The sequence below is a fragment of the Phacochoerus africanus genome, chromosome 8 (genome assembly GCF_016906955.1).
Source record: "Phacochoerus africanus isolate WHEZ1 chromosome 8, ROS_Pafr_v1, whole genome shotgun sequence".
NCBI lineage: Eukaryota > Metazoa > Chordata > Mammalia > Artiodactyla > Suidae > Phacochoerus > Phacochoerus africanus.
This window is the reverse complement of record NC_062551.1, coordinates 81,929,156-81,942,859: the sequence shown is the minus strand read 5'-3', so window position 1 is coordinate 81,942,859 and position 13,704 is coordinate 81,929,156.

Sequence of the window (13,704 nt, the reverse complement as noted above, 5' to 3'; positions counted from 1 at the left end):
GCACTGAATCTGAGCCACAGTTGTGACGTACAGCACAGTTGCGGCAATGCCAGATCCTTTAACCCACTGTGCCAGGCCAGGGGTTGAACCCGTGCCTTTGCAGCAGCCAGAGCCACTGCAGTCAAATTCCCTTTTTTTTTTTTTTTTTTTTTTGCTTTTTAGGGCCGCACCTGCAGCATATGGAAGTTCCCAGGCTAGGGGTCAGATCGGAGCTGCAGCTGCCAGCTCATGCCACAGGCACAGCAATGCCAGATTGGAGCCGTATCTGCGACCTACACCACAGCTCACAGAAACACCGGATCGTTAACCCACTGAGCAAGGGCAGGGACCGAACCCACAACCTCATGGTCCCTAGTCAGATTCGTTTCTGCTGCACCACAGTGGGAACTCCTACAGTCTGATTCTTAATCCACTATGCCACAGCAGGAACTCCTAGAATTCTTTAGAAGACAGCAGCAGAAAGCAAATCTGGCTTACTTCAACGACAAGGATACCTTGGAAGGATCTGGGGCTGCCTATAGAATGGGAGGAGGAACTAAACTAGGCCTTGGAAAAGCCAGAAACCAGGGCTACTCTGTGGATCCAACAGCAGGGACCAATGAACAGTCCCTTTAAGCTAGTTCCCTAAATAATAAAGCAGGTCCTGTTATGGGAAGAGGTCATGACAGTGACAGCTTCAAGCAACTCACATGGACATCAGGGAGGAGGCTGGCCTGCTCACAGGGACAGCCGGAATCAGGTGAGCTCTGGGGTGGAAGCTCTTGGCAGCCTGTAAATTAGCAGGAGATGCAGGGGACCAGCACCCCTCCTACAGGGCAAGGAAGCCTGTCAGCTTCTAGCCCTGACTTTGCCACTGACCGATTATGTGGCCTGGGGCAAGTCACTTTTCCTTCGGGACCAGAGTTTCCTCCTCTATAGCAGGAAGGTCATCATATTTAAGGCCAGCTCTTAGCAACCCAGCCTAGAGGGATTTGGGATATTAGATGTTCCTGGGAGCTATTGCTCAACTTGAAAGAATGAATCATGAATGGTGGAATTTCAGGCATCCTTGAGGATGATAATGGGTGGGGTGGTGCCATGAAGTGGAAAAACACCCCCTTCACCTAGGAGACCAGGCAGGCAGAGGGGCAGCATGAGCCCAGGGCCCTGAACATGTGGCGTCACAACCTCTGCCCCAAGAGGGCTGCGGAGATCCCCACTCAGAGGTTAGATCCCCACTCAGAGGTTAGCTGGAGTGCTTCTGGGCAGAGGAAGCACAGCTAGGCAACAGGAGAAGGGGCGACTGGACCAGGCATGTGAGAGTGCCACTACTGAAGAGACACATGGATTTGGGCCAGCAGACTGGGCAGCTGTGCAAAAAAGACAACAGTGCTCCTCTCTGGGCCTTCGTTTCCACCTCTGTCGAATGGGAATAAGATCACTGTGGTGCCAACCTCATGGAGCCTTTCTGAGAAGCAAATGGGACGCTACACATAAAAGAAAACTTGAAGAAACATAGGGTCCAGGTGCTGGATAAGAACTAGAAAGTTGGAGTCCCCGTCGTGGCTCTGCAGAAAGGAATCTGCCTAGCCTCCATGAGGACGCAGGTTCCATCCCTGTCCTTGCTCAGTGGGTTAAGGATCCGGCATTGCCGTGAGCTGTGGTGTAGGTCACAGACATGGCTAGTATCTGGTATTGCTGCACCTGTGGCGTAGGCTGGCGGCTACAGCTCTGATTTGATCCTTAGCCTGGGAACCTCCATATGCCATGGGTGTGGCCCTAAAAAAGCAAAAAAAAAAAGAGAGAGAGAGACAAACAAAAAACCAAGAACTAGAATGTAAGCCTCATGGGGCAGGGCTTGGTCAGCTCTGCTCATTGCTGCATCTTCAGGGAAGCAAGGGATCAAGCACAGAGTAGGTGCTCAAAAATTATTGGTTGAATATTACAACATGTTACATATATATCGTATGTATATTAGTATTACGTATAACATGTAACAGGTACTTACATTCCAGGAATTCTTTTAATCTTTATAATAAAGTTTTCCAAGTATGTACTCTTTTCATCTCTATAATAATACAGGTACTGTTATTATCATTCCCTTTTAGAGATAAAGAAGTTGAGTTATGAGATGAAGTCACTGCCCAAGGCCACGCAGGCAGTAAGAGGTAGAGCTGGGCTTTGAACCCAGGCAGTCTGGCCCCAGGGTCTATGCTTCTAAGCCTACTTATCTGAATGGGTTGCTAAATGAGTGAAGGAATGGAAGAATGAAAGAGTAAAAGAATGATGGAGTTCCCGTCATGGTTTAGCAGGTTATGAATCCGACTAGTATCCGGAGTTCCCGTTGTGGCACAGCAGAAAAGAATCTGACTAGGAACCAAGAGGCTGTGGGTTTGATCCCTGGCCTCGCTCAGTGGGTTAAGGATCCAGTGTTGCCGTGAGCTGTGGTGTAGCTCGCAGATGTGGCTTGGATTTGGTGTGGTCGTGGCTGTGGTGTAGTCCAGCAGCTGCAGCTCCAATTTGACCCCTACCCTGGGAACCTCCACATGCTGCAGGTGCGGACCTAAAAAGCAAACAAAACAAAACAAAACAGAGAATCTGACTAGCAACCATGAGAATGCAGGTTCGATATCTGGCTCCGTGGGTTAAGGATCCAGCATGGCCATGAGCTATGATGCAGCTCGGATCCTGCATTGCTGTGGATGTAGCTGTGGCTGTGGCCGGCAGCTACAGCTCTGATTCAACTCCTAGCCTGGGAACATCCATATGCCATGAGTGCGGCCCTAAAAAGGACAAAAAAGAAAAAATAAAATAAAATAAATAAAAAAGAATGAAAGAATGAATTAGTTGGCATTTGTGAATTTGTGAATTAGTTGGCATTTGTGAATTTGTTTTGGTGTTCAGACTCCTCAAATCTTTGCTCTGGGAACATGAGTCGAAGCTTCTGGCAAGAAGTCCTCTTTCTTCCTATGAGCAGGGTCTGGTATTTATAGAGGACACTTTGCAAATGTAATACTGTATCCAAAACTGGGCTCATCATCTTCCTCCAACCCTACTTGTCCTCTTCCTCTCTCCCAATTTCAGCTCCTGCTGTCACTGGGGACAGTTGCCCAAGACAGAAACTTCTGCGTCATTGTGGACACGTTTCTCTCTCTCACCTGGCGAGTCTCTGGGCCAACTGCCCAAGGTCACAGCAGAAACTTCATCTAACACCACGTTCCTCCAGATGTCACCCCTGTCATCATCCAAGTATAGGAGCTTGCTGAGGGTCCCCTGTCCTTTAAGATTTTAGGAAAAGCTGGCTCTCATCTCCTAACTCACTGTGATGGGACTCATGGCTTGTCTCCTGTTCCAGTGAAACTATAGCGGTGAAATGAATCAACCAAAAAATTCCGCAGTGTAAACAGTGTCATTTGCTATTATTTCTCACAGATTTATGGGTTGATTGCACTCAACTAGGTTGGGTTCTCTTGCCGGGTCTTCATGTGGTTGTAGCCAGATGGCGAATGGAGGTGGGGTGATTTACAGGCTTCTTCAATTCACATGCCTGGCAGTTGACACTGCTTACCAGCCAGGATGTCAGATGGGACTGATGGATACTTACATGTGACCTTTTAATGTGTCCTGGGCACAGCATGGCAGCTGGATTCCAAGAATAAGCGTTCCTAGAAATAGGAAGTGGAACCTTCTAGTCTCTTAAGATTTGGGCCACTTACACCATCTTCTATCAGTCAGACACAAAATCCACATTCAAGGGATGGAATACAAAACCCCACTTTTTTTTTTTTTTGCCTGCGCCCACAGCATATATAGGTTCCCAGGCCAGGGATCAAACTGGCGACACAGCTGTAACCAGAGCCACAGGAGTGATGATACTGGATCCTTAACCCACTGAGCTACCTGGGAACTCCTGGGGGCCATGTTTGAGAATCACCACACCCCCTAACCTCTCTGAGGACTCTTGGGAAGAGGGTCCATTTCTCCTAGGCAATCTCATCAATACCTCCTTCCATATAGCCTACTTCTGCTGAATTTTTTAAACATTCTTTAAAGTATACTTGATTTACAGTGTTGTGCCAATTTCTGCTGTACAGTATAGTGACCCCAGTCATGCATATACATTCTTTTTCTCATACTATCTTCTATCAGGTTCTATCCCAAGAGATTGGATTAGTTCCCTGTGCTATACAGTAGAACCTCATTGCTTATCCATTCTAAATGTAATAGCTGCATCTACCAACCCCCAAATCCCATGAATTCTTTTTTTTTTTTTCCTGTCTTTCTAGGACCGCACCACCCATGGCATATGGAGGATTCCAGGCTAGGGATCGAATCAGAACTACAGCAGCCAGCCAGCCTACGCCACAGCCACAGCAAGGCCGGATCCCAGCCGCGTTTGTGACCTACACCACAGCTCGTGGCAATGCTTGATCTTTAACCCACTGAACAAAACAAGGGATCAGACCTGGATCCTCATGGATGCTAGTTGGATTCATTTCCGCTAAGCCACAATGGGAACTCCCCATGAATTCTTAATCTCCTTCAGCTCTCAACTCCCTTGAAGGCCCTTTCCATCCCACTGGCAGCCCTTTTTAAAAACTTTCCCCAAGGAGTTCCTGTCATGGCTCATCAGTGACGAATCCAGCTAGCATCCATGAGGACGTGGATTCGAACCTTTCCCTTGCTCAGTGGGTTAAGGATCTGGCTTTGCTGTGAGCTGCGGTGTAGGTCGCAGATACAACTCAGATCCTGAGTTGCTGTGTCTGTGGCATAGGCCGGCAGCTGTAGCTCCGATTTGACCCCTACCCTGGCAACCTCCATATGCCGTGGGTGCAGGCCCCAAAAGAAAGACAAACCAAAAAAACCCAACTTTCCCCAAGGTCATGTGTCAAGCTGTGGTAGATATTCACTGATTCATAGGTATGGGTGAGGGGAGCTGCATTGCAATGCAGCTGTGTACAGATGATATTAACATCAGAGCTCTCTGTTCTCAAGAGTCCTTCTGCCGACTTGACCCCTGGTCTTCCCTCCTGCTTTGACTCCATCTCCCTACCAGATTGTCAGACCTTCTCTCACCTTCAACCCACCTTCATCTCCTCTTCCATCTCCCCCTCTAAATTCCACTTCTTTCACTATCCTGAACAATGAGGTTCTCGGTCTACTCCCCTTCCCAGGGCATCCTAGCTGCATTGACGGGGATCTCTTCCCATGATTGCAATGTTTTTTAGCCAAAAGAACTGCTGGAAACAGGTGGTTTCCTCCCCAAAGAGGAATTCGGTTGCCAGGACATTTCCCCTTTTCTGCTCTTGGTGTTGGAAGGCCCAAGACATCCTCCAGCTTAGTATCTTCCAGATCACATTCCTGGGAGCAGTTTTAGTCCTTACGCTGGTCATAGATGTTGCATTGAGGTAGTGTGATCAGATGCATGTGGGAAGTGCTGAGTTAAAATGAAGCAGCCTCCCCTCACTGCAGCACCATCAGACACCATCCTGAGAGCAAGAGAAGATGCTGTGCAAGTTGGTGCCACCGGCCACAGGTGTCCACTGAGCACTGGAAATGTGGCCAATGAGGAACTGAATTCTAAGTTCTAGTTCATTTTTTTTTTTTTTTTATGGTCACACCAGGGCATATGGAAGTCCTTGGGCCTGGGATTGAATCTGAGCTGCAGCAATACCAGATCCTTTAACCCACTGTGCTGGCCAGGATCACACTTGTGCCTCCACAGTAACCTGAGCCACTGCAGTTGGATTCTTTTTTTCTTTTGTCTTTTTTGGGCCACACCCATGGCATATGTAAGTTTCCAGACTGGGGTGGAATTGGAGCTGCAGCGACCAGCCTATGCCACAGCCACAGCAACAGCAGATCTGAGCCACATCTTCAGCCTACACCACAGCTCGTGGCAACCCCAGATCCTTAACCCACTGAGCAAGGCCAGGGATCAAACCTGCATCCTCATGGATACTAGTCAGGTTCGTTACCACTGAGCCATGACAGGAACTCCTGCAGTTGGATTCTTAACCCACTGCACCACATTAGGAACTCCCAGTTCTAGTTCTTTTAGTTAAGTGAATCTAAATAATCATATGTGGTGAGTTCCCTGGTGGCCTAGCAGTTAAGGATTCAGCATAGTCACTGCTGTGGCTTGGGTTCGATCCCTGGCCTGGGAACTTTCCATATGCTGTGGGCACAGCCGAAATAAATAATCACATGTGGCTAGAGGACACCATATTGGACAGCACAGACCCAGAGCTTTTACTGTTCCAATAGGTGTTAAATGGCTTTCCCCAAGAGGTCTGGCCGAACTCTTTCTCTTTTTGTGTATGGTATGCTATTAAACCCATTTTGCAGTCTGAGAAATCCTCCTCTGCTGCAACTCTCACTTGACAGATGAGGAAACTGATCCCAGAGAAGGGAAGGGAATTTCCCAAGATCACACAGCAAGTTAGATGCCCAGCTGTGGCGTGAACTCAAACCTCTTCTCTCTCCTGGTCCAGCTCTGTCCCTCAGGACTTTGGATCACTTTAACTAAGGGCTGATGCCAAAAGGCAGGACCAACACCGAGTTTGTTTAAGGTCCAGTTCTGTGACAAGACCTCGCTCATACATGGACTCCTTTCATGCCCACAATAACTCTGTGAGATGGAAATAAGTAGCCCCAATTTACACACGGGAAAACTGAGGCTCAAAGAGGGACTCGCTCAAAGTGATACTTGTGGCTATTGCTTGAAATGAACAGAGCTGTGTCCAAAATGTTCGATTGCCAGGAAAAAGGTGGGGAAACGGCAGGAAGGAGAAAAATAAACCTCCGTGAACAATGAAACAAGGAATTTGGGGGGGGGGGGGGCGGGTAGGAACATAGGGAACTGGTCTGGGCCCATAGAAAAATCAGAACAAGAGGAGGAAACACTTGCAGAAGCCAAAGCTAAAACACGACCCCAACCATTACTGTCCACGGATGGGCGGGCCTCCGGTCCTCAGAAAGCCATCCTATTGGTTGGCTGGCAGCCAGTGGGGGAGCTGGAGTGAATGCTCTGGCCAACAGGAAAAGCCCTGACAAGCTGGGGTGGGAGAACCAATCAGATCCTCTCTCATATGAGGTTTGCAGCCAAAGGAGGAGAAGGAAGCAGCGGGTGGTCGCCTTGATGTAAAATTGTGTAAATGCTGTAGCTATAGACGTGAGCAAATGAGCAGCGGGTAGTTCACAAGAAGGATTGACTTATGAGCCCTCAATCCATAATGAGTAACAAGGGACAATGGATGACATTGTGCTGTGTGGGTGCCGTTAGGGGAGATGATCAAGACTTCTTGTCTGAAGGATGTGGGCTGGGAAGGGATTAGATCATTCGGCTGGACTGGGGAGAGGCCACTTCCTTCACCTTCCATATTCCACATCCAGAAGCCACCCACACCCCGGTCTCAAAGTCTGCTTCTAAAACCCTGGGCATGGCTGGTGGCCTCTGGACCAGAGGCAGCACCCCGTCCCAGCTGGCCAATCACGTTCACGCTCCTAGAATTTGAAATTGAAACCTAGATCCTGGCCTCTGTTGGGTGTTGGAACTGAGAGGACCTGTAAAGCTGGGGCTGAGGCAGCCGGGAGCCCTGAGAAAGCTCATGATCAGCGAAAGGGAGAAAAATGTGGGCATGCGGACCAGATGGGCAGGGGTGGTGGCGAATAATGTCATTTTTTATTTTCTGGTGTGTTTCTGGCCCCTTGGAGCTCCAGCTGCTTTTCCTACCCTTTGCCCTCACACAAGCATCCTGCCAGGAACCTCCCCACCTCTTGCCTCCCATTTATGCTTAAGGAGGCTGAGGCAGTTCTGTCTTTGTAACTAAAGTGATGCTTGGTGTGTGTGTGTGTGTGTGTGTGTGTTGGGGAAAACATATTGAATATTGTGTCTGTGAGAGCCTGTCCGCCTTCTGAGGTTATATTTTGACAAGCTACTTTTTTTTTTTTTCCTCTTTTGCTCCCGAGGCATATGGAGGTTCCCAGGCTAGGGGTCCAATCGGAGCTGTAGCCGCCAGCCTACACCACAGCCACAGCAACTCAGGATCTGAGCCTCGTCTGCGACCTGCACCACAGCTCACAGCAACGCCGGATCCTTAACCCACTGAGCGAGGCCAGGGATCGAACCCACAACCCCACGGTCCCTAGTGGGATTTGCTAACCACTGAGCCACGACGGGAACTCTAAGCTACTTTCCTCTGACCCACGTGGTCCTCCCACATGTTATGTCAGGGGCTGGAGAAGACACCCTCTTCTGACAGCCAGCTTTCTTACTGGTTTTCTGTTTGTTTGTTTCCTTTTAGGGCCACACCTGAGGCATAAGGAAGTTCCCAGGCTAAGGGCCGACTCAGAGCTGCAGCTGCCAGCCTATACCAAACTCACAGCAACACCAGATCCAAGACACATCTTCAACCTACACCACAGCTCGCAGCAAAGCCAGATCCTTAACCCACTGAGCGAGGCCAGGAATCGAACCTGCATCCTCATGAATACTAGTCAGGCTCTTAACTTGCTGAGCCTCAACAGAAACTCCTGACAGCAGCTTGCTGCTGCAATGCTAAGTACCACATTTATTCAAAGAATCAGTCGTTCATTCTACAAATGTTTATTGAATGACTACTATGTGACACACATTATTCTAGGTGACAGGGATGAGGAATTGAATAAAACAGATAAAAAAATTAACCAACCAACCAAGCTTTTACACAAGATTGGCCTCAGTTTTCCCATCTGTAAAATGGAGCATCAGACCCAAAATTCCTTGAAGTTCCTCTGGACCACAAGCATCTGTGGTTTGCTGAGCTGTCCTATGAGCACTTGTTACTGATAAAACCTAAATCTATACTTTGGGCTCCTGCAGGGGCCCAGGTGAGATACCTGGAACCCGAGAAGCAGGCGAGGTAGGTGGACAGTGACAGCTCCTGAGCTCATGTTGCAGATTGGGCTTGGCCTGCCAGCTGGCCTGGCCCCAGCCGGGTTCCGGCCACTGGGCTTTCCAAGCAGCCAGCATTCACCTGTGACTGCTCAGCTCTCCCTGGAGGCCATCCCACCTGCCCTCTGACTTGCCCACCTGACCCTTCCCCCTGCCCCACCTTTGACCTTTGTGTGTGGTGGGCTTCTGGAATACCAGGCAGGGTTCAAATACCAGGATCACCACTTTCTGGCGGTATGACCTTAGGCAAGCATCTTATTCTCTGTGCCTCTGTGTCTCCCTCTGTAAAATGGGTGTAAGGATAGCATCTTACCTCGTAGGTGGTGGGATAATACACCGCTGGCACGGACTGTGCTAATGGAGCAGCGGGGCTGGGAAGTGCCTTGTTTCCACAACAGGAGCCTCTATTTCCTCTCCTGTGGAAGGAGGATAATAAAATCTTGGAAGGTTAACAGGCAGGGTGGAGCACCTCTGGGTTTTGGGTCTCGGCTCCACCTCCAACCGCCTGCATCCTTGAGCAAGTCCCTTCTCTGAGGCAGACCCTTACTTCCTCAGGACCAGACCCTCTGGTCAGCACCCACCTCCAGGAGGGCCCCACCCAAAAGGTGGCTCCTGATTGGAGGATTAGCTTAGGCAATTCTGGCCCTTGAGAAGTGAGGGGGAGTCTGCTGGGAGCTGCCAGGTGGGACTCTTCCCTCTTAAAAGGGGTGACAGAAAAAATAAAAAGGGCGTTCTCTCCCGGCGCAGTGGGTTAAGGACCCGACCTTGTCACTGCTGTGGCACGGGTTCCATCCCCGGCTGGGGAACTTCTACATGCCTTGGGCTCAGCTGAAAAAAAAAAAAAAAAAAAGGTGTGTGTGGGGGGGTGACTGGGGAAAGAGTTCTCTGGGTGGCTGCAGATGCCATTGTTGGCTTGTGGCCCCTGAAACTGTTGCCACCATTCTGGGGGCTGCGAGGGAGGGATGAGCCCAGCACAGAGGATGAAGCCTACAGTGAGGGAAGGAGCCTGGGTGCTGGGGACCCCAGATAACATCTGGCACTTTGGGGGTTTTGTCAGGTGAATGTATTTATGGCTTAAGCCACTTTCAGTTGGCTTTTCTATTACTTGACGCCGACAGAAGCCTGACCGACAGATTCTCCTGACCCTCAGTTTTCTCATCTATAAAATGGAGGAGTTCCCACTGTGGCACAGTGGGTTAAGAACCCAACTGCAGTGGCTTGAGTGGCTTCAGAGGCTTGGGTTTGATTCCCAGTGCAGTGGCTTAAGGATCCGGTGTAGGTGCAGCTTTGGTGTAAGTTAAAGCTGCAACTTGGATTCAATCCCTAGAACTTCTGTGTGCTGTGGGCGTGGCCATAAAATAATAAAAATAAAAAAATAAAATAAAATGGAGATAATCTTCCATGTCACAGGATTACTGTGAACGTTACAGGAGAGAACACACGTGGAGGGTTCAGCAGCCTCTGCACAACAAGGGGCTCCTGCCTGCCTGCCTCTGCCTGGCCCGGTGCCCCTCAGGACCGTGGCAAACTCACTTCCTGCTGCTGCTCTGCCCCCCTCCCCACTGTGCCTTCCAGGCTCGACTGGGTGTCCCCAGTGAGCCCAGCATGAGGATACAATGCAAATATCCATCCCAACCACTCCGTGAGTCAAAGTAAGCAAAAGAACCAGTGCTGGTTCTCTTCCCAGAGGCCATCAGACCCTGGGGCTGAGTCACGGCTCTGCCATAGGCTCTATGTGTGTCATCAGACACCTCTATGGCTCAGCTGTTTTGTCTGTAAACTGGGAGAAACAATGGCACCTGCGTCCCAGACATGCTGGGCTGGAATGAGTCCATGTGGTCAGGTGCTTGGCACCCACAGGATCTCGAAAATGGCACTTCCCTTAGAACATGACTCCCCACGACAGCTTTCCTGTCCTTAAAAGCCCATGACTTTGGAGATCATGTTATGCGGCTTCTTTTTCTCCTCCTCCTCCCCCTCCCCCTTCTTCTTTTCCATGCTCACAGCATACAGAAGTTCCCGGGCCAGGGATTGAATCTGCGCCGCAGCGGCAACCCAAGCCACTGCCCTGACACTGCTGGATCTTAAGCCCACTGAGCCACCAGGGAACTCTCGGCTTTTTTTTTTTTTTTTTTAACCGTGCAACTTTTTCAGATAAAATCTTGTGAGAAGGAGTGTTCACAGCAGGAACATTCATTTGTAATAGCTGCAAGTGGGAAACTACCCAAGTGCCCACCAACAAGTCAGTGGGTAAACGAACTATGGTGCATCCGTATAGCAGGACACAGGCAGCATTAGAAAGGAATGGGCTATTCATACACATGCCAACACAGGTGAATCTCAAAACAATTGTGCTGAATGAAAGAAGCCAACACAAATCAGTACATACTGTATGGGTTTGTTTACATAAAAAAAAAATCTAGAAAACTGAAACTGGGTACATATATATACACAATGGAACATTACTCAGCCATTAAAAGGAACGAAACAACGGCATTTTTAACAACATGGATGGACCTAGAAATTATCACGCTAAGTGAGGTCGGACAATGAGACACCAACATCAAACGTTATCACTTACATGGGGAATCTGAAAAAAGGATACAATGAACTTCTTTGCGGAACAGATATTGACTCACAGACTTCGAAAAAAGTATGGTTTCCGAAGGAGAGAGGTTGGGGGGTGGGGGGATGCACTGGGGGTATGGGGTGGAAATACCGTAAAACTGGATTGTGGTGATCATTGTACAACTATAAATGTAACAAATTCATTGAGTAATTAAAAAAAAAAGAGAAAAAAAAAAAAACGCCAGCTAGTGTGTGGCTCCCGGGCAATGGGGGGAATTAGAAAGGGGCAGGAGAGGTTTCTTTTAAAAAATTTTTTAGGGCTGTACCCTTGGCATATGGAGGTTCCCAGGCTAGGGGTCAAATCAGAGCTACAGCTGCCGGCCTACACCACAGCCACAGCAACGCCAGATCCCAGCTGCATCTGCGACTTATATGCCAGATCCTTAACCCACTGAGTGAGGCCAGGGCTCTAACCTGTGTCCTCATGGGTGCTAGTCAGATTCATTTCTGCTGAGTCATGAAGGGAACTCCAAGGAGTTCTTGAGGGTAATGGATATGTTCCCTCTCTTTATTGTAGCTGGTTTCCCAAGTGTGTGTGCGCATGTGTGTGTGTGTGTCAAAACGTATCGAATCATACACTTTAAATACACCAGTTTAGTGTGTATCACTTTTGCCTCAGGAAAGCCTTAAAAACAAAAGAGAAACCTCACGTGGAAGCCCAATGTGTAAAAGTTAAAAATGAAGGATGAGAGTTTCCTGGTGTTGCGGTGGGTTATGGATTTGGCATTGTCACTGCAGGGGCTCTGGTCACTGCTGTGGCATGGTTTCCATTCCTGGCCTAGGAACTTCCACATGCTGTGGATGCAGGGGGGGAAAAAAAAGGACAGAGCGGCTCCGGGGGTGGGGCGAAGGCTGGAGTACCAGCTCATGCCCTTGGCCAAGCCCCACCAGCCAGGAATCTCCACTGCTCCCTCCACTTGGCGCTTCGGTGCCCACTTGGGAGAGAGGAAGGGCCCTGTGTTAAGTCACACCGTCTGAGCGGGGTGGAGCCGTGGGCAGAAGGTAAGATTCCCCCTGTGTGGCCAGAACTCTTTCCAACTGGCACTGGGAGTGGAGTGACAGCTCATCAAGGGACTCAAGGATGGCCCAGCAGTGCAGTCAGTAAACAGGTCTGCAGTTCAGTCTGCTGGATCCTGTATTAGGCTCAGAAGGGAACACAGAAGTAAACAGGCCCCAGACTCCTGGTTTCTCGATCTTTTTTTAATTTTTCTCTTTCTTGGGGAGCTCCCGTCATGGCACATAGGAAATGAATCCGACTAGGAACTATGAGGTTGCGGGTTTGATCTCTGGTCTCACTCAGTGGGTTAAGGATCCAGCCCTAAAAAGACAAAAGACCAAAAAATATTTAAAAAAAAATTTTTTTTTAATTTTTCTTTTTAGGGCCACACCAGCAGCATATGGAAATTCCCAGGCTAGGGGTCAAATCAGAGCTGTAGCTGCCAGCCTACACCACAGCCACAACAACGCGGGATCTAGGGCATGTCTGTGACCTACACCAGAGCTCACAGCAATGACAGATCCTTAATCCACTGAGTGAGGCGAGGGATCAAATCTGCATCCTTGTGGATACTAGCTGGGTGTTTTGGGGTTTTTTGTTTGGTTTTTTTTGGTCTTTTTAGGGCCGCACCCGAGGCATATGGAGGTTCCCAGGCTAGGGGTCTAACTGGAGCTACAGCTGCTGGCCTATGCCACAGCCACAGCAACACGGGATCCGAGCCACCTCTGGGACCTACACCACAGCTCACAGCAACGCCAGATCCTTAACCCATTGAGCGAGGTCAGGGATTAAACCCGCAACCTCATGGTTCCTAGTTGGATGGTTTCTGCTGCACCAAGACGGGAACTCCCTTGTTGGGTTTTTAATTCCCTGAGCCACAGTGGGAACTCCCTCTCATCCTTCTTTGTCCTCGGTATATGGAAGTTTCTGGGCCAGGGATTAAACCCGAGCCACAGCAGTGACCTGAGCTGCTGCAGTGACAACGCCAGATCCTTAACTCCCTTTGGCACACAGAAACACCCAGTCTCTCATCCTTGAGGACCTTGCAGCCCAACTGGGAGCAAGAATTCAAGAAGAATCAGACACAAAATTACAAAGATGGCTTGAACCTGGACTTCCTGGGCCAGAGTGCTGTTGACCGCCAACCAAGAGGGCAGCATGTGTG